Consider the following 6,632-nt stretch of genomic DNA (forward strand, 5'->3'; position numbering starts at 1 on the left):
GATTATACACTCTTCTGTAAAAACGACCTTATGATCTGTCAAATATATGTTGATGACATAATTTTTGGTTCTGCTAACCCATCTGTGTGTCAAAAAATTTCTGAGCTAATGCAGGCTGAACTCGAAATGAGTTTGATGTAAGAACAAAAGTTCTTTCTGGGAATACAAATCAATCAAACATCAGATGCTACTTAAGTTTATCAAAGCAAATACATAAAAGACATTCTGAAGAAGTTTGAAATGTCATAAAGCAAACCAGCAAAGACTCTTATGCACCCCACTTGCATTCTGGAGAAAGAAGAGGTAAGTCAAAAGGTTTGTCAGAAACTTTATCATGGTATGCTAGGTTATCTTCTCTATCTGACTGCTACACGTCCAAATATATTATTCAGCGTCTGACTTTGTGCCAGATTCCAATCAGATCGAAGGGAATCTCACCTAACTGTTGTTAAGAGAATCCTAAGGTATCTGAAAGGAACACCTAACTTTGACATGATGTATAAGAAAACATCAGTGTAGCAGTAAATTCATGATCATAAAGCTATGGATAAGCAAGACATCAAATAACAAGAGTCGCCACCGCGCTTTTATTTGTTTCGAAGGGAAAAGGGAAAAGTACGAACAAAACCCAAAAAATAAGAAGTTTTCAAATCAAAACTAATAAAATGTCAGATATTACAGGTAAAGGGGTTGGTTACACAGAGAGAAGGTGTTAGCACCCAAAGTGTCCTAGGTACTCCTAGGGAGCCCTTTCTTGTATGCATATATATTTTGTACAAAGTGATGTTTACAAACAAATGGAATGGGGGGATGAGAAAAGAATTCATTAATTATATTTTTGTGTTTGACAAGACCTTCGTACTTGTGCCTACATACCAACATAAAAATGAGGGATCAAAACCTCGTAGTTCGTGATACAAATTTTAAAGTGGATGCATTGCTTTTGATCAAAAATTAAGTTTGAAAGGCACAAGGGCCTAGAAAATGGTTTGAATGGGTTAGTTCTTTTTGACTTTTGAAAATTTTAAGTCAAGTATAGTTAAGTTTATTTACATATTTGATAAACAAAAAAGTAGTTTGAAAATGCAATGGCACAAGGCCAAAGTTTCTAATTTGCAAAATGGTCTAAGTTTAAAAAAAGCAAGTACAAACAAAGACGTTTTCCAAGGATCCATGCTTGTGATAAGTGGGTTGGCATTGGCTAAGTCCTTTTGCATAGGGATGTTGCCTAGATTCTAAGTCCAATTGTCCAAGATCAAACCAACAGTATGGTCCAAGTGGACAAAGTGAAAAGGCATTAATATAAACAATTAGAATGGCATGAATAATGGCAAATGAATAGAGCTTAAAAATTAAAGTGCATTAAAAGTAAATGGCTTGAAATTAAATGTTAGTTGTTAATGAGTTAGAAGTTAGTATTGTTTTTTCTTTTGCTTTTCATTTTAAGTCATTCTTTGGAGAATACTCAACCCACTTATCACAAGCATGGATCCTTGAACCAAGACATCTTCCAAAGAAAGGAAAAAAGGCCAAGTTTCCACACAATACCATGAAAGAGGGGAGACTTACAATCTCACTAACTAGAATGTTATGCCTTTTTGTGTCAAAGATTTAGCGCTATGTTAAGCAATCGTAATTGGACTTATGTAGAAGTCACAACTATTTGAGGTCGGGCAATAGAATTTTGGTGTTAATGCATGTTAGAGACATAGTATAATGGACTATGCTCATGAAACATACCACACACAAAACAAATATGAAAAAGAGGTGGCCTAATCTCATCCATACTTATGTTGATTTTTCAATCAACTAGCCTTAGGACTTCGAGATATCATAGGTCAAATGAGATGGATGCATAAAGAAGGGGAATTAGATAAAGATGGAGGGGAATAGATCAAAACTCAAATTGGTCAAAGGAGGACTTTTACAAAATTAAGATCATTCATTCATTTTGGGAGATAGAATGTATATTCCATTAATCCCCTAAATCCAATGATCTTAACCAAGCAAAGTCAAATAAACTTTGGTCAAGGCCCAACAACACAAGTCAAACTTATACAAATCATCAAGATAGCTCAACACAATTATTTGGCATTTATTCAATCTAAAAATACAAAAAATAATGCATTAAATTAACTATGGTTTGTCAAATTCCAAAAATCTCATCAAAACACCAAAGAAATGGCCATGAGATTTATCATAGGTCAAACAAGGTCAAAGGACCTTGGAGAAAAAAATTGAGAATTTTTGGAGGCTTAAAAGTATTTTTAAACAATTAAAAATATTCACAAAATCAATTAAATCATGAAAAATATTAATAATGATCCAAAAAATAATTTTAATTCATAATATGAAAGAAGAATTTATTTAAATTTTTTTGGTGAAACTCTCATATTTTTTGGATCAATATTAAAATTAATATGAATTAATGAAAATCAAATGAAATAAAATGAAAATCAGAAAATAAAAAAAACGTGGACCACTTGATCTCCCTTATTAATTCAGGTGGTAGATCAAGTGGACATGAGCGTGCGTTCTACCATACACCTGGTCAACTGTTCCACACATGTGGTAATTACTTTGGGTGCTCAGGATTAAAACATTTCAAATGAGATCAATGGCTCAGAACCTGTCCAGCACATCATCGGCGCTGGACCTCCGGTAACCTTCTCAAGCGAGGTCCACCAGACTGGTTCACTCATCACCATCAAGAAAATGTAAAAAAAGGACATGATCTGAAAGAAAAAATGGCGTAGAGCACGAATCTAACCTCAATTTCAACTAATTCCAAATATATAGAAAGATATGAGGAGTTGAATTTTGAGGTGTGCCAACTGAGTTGCTTCGATTTAACCTCAAAGCAACTCAATCTTCTTGCCTACATTGGTAAGACTTCAGACAACCAAAGATCCAAGAGAATTGATGAGAATTGAGTGAGAATCGAAGAGAAGAAGGTTTCTGAAAATTACCTTCAATGTTGTGCAGAAATGGATTTTGCTTGCTTCAAACTTGACTTGATCACACTCGAGGAGCTTGCAAAAGTGGTTTGGCAAAGGTACAGAGCTTTGGATCTTGGAGTTATTGAATCTCCAAACAGTGAGATTCAAACTCAATTTTCAAGTTGAAAATTCTCAGGTTTTCCTTTGAATTGTGAGGGTTTCAATTGGGGGGCAAAGCTGGCGCGCAAGGTGTGTTTTAAATGAGCTCAGAGGCCTTGTATTTATATCATTTGAGATTGATAATTGCACACTTGAAAAATTGCTAAAAATTGGCAAGGGTGAAGCACAAGCTTGCACGGACATGTACAGGCCCATGAAGCAATCCATTATGATCCAATTGAACTTGTACTGAAGTTAAAATCATGCTTGAATGGCAAGGCAAAGTGAAATGGAGTTTTGGACATTTGATTTTCTCCAATGATGCAGACATGTTAAGACCATGCGCAGCCCTAGCAAACCTCATCCAAAATGCATGAAATAGGACTCTTTGAAAAGCTTAGATCAAGGGGAACAAGTTTGATTTTTAAGACTTTTTCATTTGGGACTTGGATCATGGTGAATTTTGAGGTAGAAGTTTGGAAATTTCAACATGTTGAAATGTTTTATAAGTGTTAAGTCATATATCTCAATATTACACCTTACCTAACTTTTTATGTTAGCTCCAAATGAGAAAAGTGTCTTCATCAAAGTTGTAGATATTTCAAAGACCTTCAAAATGGTCACCAATTTCATGTCATTTGGATTTATAATGATAGAGTTATGCATTTTTGAATTTGAGGAAAATCACTTGTTCAATGGTATAGGTCAAAAATGACCTATAATGTATCCTCATATCACATGCTCATAAAATTTGATTTAGATTTCACTCAAAACATAAAAGTTAAAGTAGACATATTGAATTTTATTGTGCAACTTGGAAATCTTTCATCTCATAAAAATTGAGCAAGTTATGGCCTTGGGAAGTTGACTTTCAAATTAGGGTTTAGACAAAATGACCTATAATATTTCAATATGTAAATGACTTTCCAAGCAAAATTATCTCTAGACTTCAACATGAAAGTTGTTTTTAATGTCATATAGAGTAACGTTTCTCTTGGAATAATTTTCATATGGTGAAAATTGTAGGAGATAGGGTCTAGGGAGACCCAGTTTTGATCAGATGAATTCATCTGGCCAACCACCATCAACCAACTTGCTAACCTTCAATTCTATTGACTTTCTAGGCTCATGGTAGACCATATATGCATAATATGATGAAATTTGAAGTGTCCCTTGATAAATTTGATCAATTGGTGAGATAGCTTGTTGGAGAAGTTACTTAAGATACCCAGTCAAACTAGGGTTTCCAAGGCAAATCACTTCCAAACTCTTGAAGAATACTTGATCAATATGACATATAGATATCAATGGGACTCATATATGATGCTTAGATACATTTTGCATCAATCCTTGTTTGTGCTCTTAGCCAGGAGAGTCTTAAACCCTAAATGTGAACTTTATAGATCAATGGGGATTGTGCCCTACCTACAAAGGGGTTAGACAAATATAAAGACATGTTTTTGGTATTTTGGTTAGTTAAAAAAAAGATAATATACAAGTATGATACAATCACATATTGCTTGGCGATCTCTCCCCAAACAAACCCAATGAAAGATGGGTAATGAGAATGCCAATGTGTGATCCCAATGCTAATGCATATGTTGAAATTGCATGAGGGATTTTAGGGTCAAAATTGGGGTCTTACAGCTTCCCCTATTTAAGGACATTCTAACTGAGGAGGTGAAGGTTAAAATCTTCATATCGACTCAGTAGAATGGGCTTAAATAACAATATATAGAAACAAATTTCGGTCCCTAAGAGACCTTATTATGCATATGATATGAATGTAAAAGCGAATTCTCTGTGGGGGGGAATGCATCCACAAGGAAATCAGAGAGACTGAATATACGCAAGAGCATAATGCATTCCCTAAGGAAAAACTCACTGGGGAGACAAAGACTCTGGGGGGATAAAAGAGATTGTGCGTAGGCCAGGCTACGACTTAAAAACTGTTGGGGGACTAGAGGGAAGACTCAGTCAGGGAAACAAAACATCTGCAGGGGATACGAATAAATCAGGGTAAAGCTGAAGTACTTGAATCATTGCAGGAAAAACGATTTCACTAAGGAAATGCACACTCAAATCAACTGGGGAAGAAATAAACTTCAACATAGGAGGAGCAGAAATATATTATCCACTACCTGTTACTGGGTAAGGATAGAGATCTGACAGAGAGGACATCCGTCATCGGTTAGGATGAACATATCAAGGATGACTCACTGAGAACCACCAGGAGGGAGTATTCGTTACTAGTTACTGAGTAAGAATAGCCTTGTCGGGGAAAACTGCAGAAAATAGGATTTACAACTACCCGTTACTGGGAAGCAGACCAACGATGAGAATACCCATCACCAGTTAGGGTGAACATATTAAGGATAGACTCAAAAGGGAAGAAAATTTGTCATCGATTAAGATGAACATATCAAGGATAGACTTGCCTGGGGATGTCAAGGACGATATCCGTCATCGGTTAAGATGAACATATCAAGGATAAACCAACTGAGCAAAAAGTAGGAATTACATCTATCGAATGCTGGATAGGATACCATCAAAGAGAAAATCTGTCATCGGTTAGGATGAACATATCAAGGATAGACTTTGTTGAGGAGAAATATAGAAATTACATCTATCGAATGCTGGATAGAATACCATTAAAGAGAAAATTTGTCACCGGTTAGGATGAACATATCAAGGATAGACTCTACAAAGGGGAAAGAAAAAGCAGGATTTACAACTACCGGTTACTGGGTAGAAGACCGCAAAGACAAGGAAACATGTCACCGGTTAGGATGAACATATCAAGGATTAGCTCTCTGGGGAACAAAATAGGGATTACAACTACCTTTTTACTGGGTAAAATACCAAGGATGAGAGCATCCGTCATCGGTTAGGATGAACATATCAAGGATATTCTTCGGGGAAAAGAAATGAATCCACTGGGGACTCTACTGATGGGGAAAACAAAGATACCTTTGTCGGGTATTAGGCAAGAAGTAACAAATTGCAAACTAAGAAGAATATTACCAATTATTGGGTAATAAACTCTTAGGGGGTCCAAAGTATCTATCTAGGTAAAAACTAGAAAGAAACGGTCAATCAAGACTCAACCCAATGAGGACATAACTCAAGGGGAGTGATTCCATCCAGATAATACACTAGGGAGGAAACTAAAATAATAATCTTCCACGAGGAAATAACTCAGTCGGGAAAGGAGAAAGGTTAAAGTCTTTCTGCTTAAGGGGATGACACTCTACAACTGAAGGAGGACAAACGCCAAATTTGTATGGGGATAAAGTACCGCCATAACAGAGAATAAGAGTCTCAAGCAATGAATCAACCAATATGATGATATAATTATGCAATTATGAAATTATATGAGTGTATATGTATATGTATATGTATATGTATATGTATATGTATATGTATATGTATATGTATATGTATATGTATATGTATATGTATATGTATATGTATATGTATATGTATATGTATATATGATGATTATGCTGACAAAACGATCACAAAGGATACAAA

Source organism: Lathyrus oleraceus, chromosome 7, assembly GCF_024323335.1.
Source record: "Lathyrus oleraceus cultivar Zhongwan6 chromosome 7, CAAS_Psat_ZW6_1.0, whole genome shotgun sequence".
NCBI lineage: Eukaryota > Viridiplantae > Streptophyta > Magnoliopsida > Fabales > Fabaceae > Lathyrus > Lathyrus oleraceus.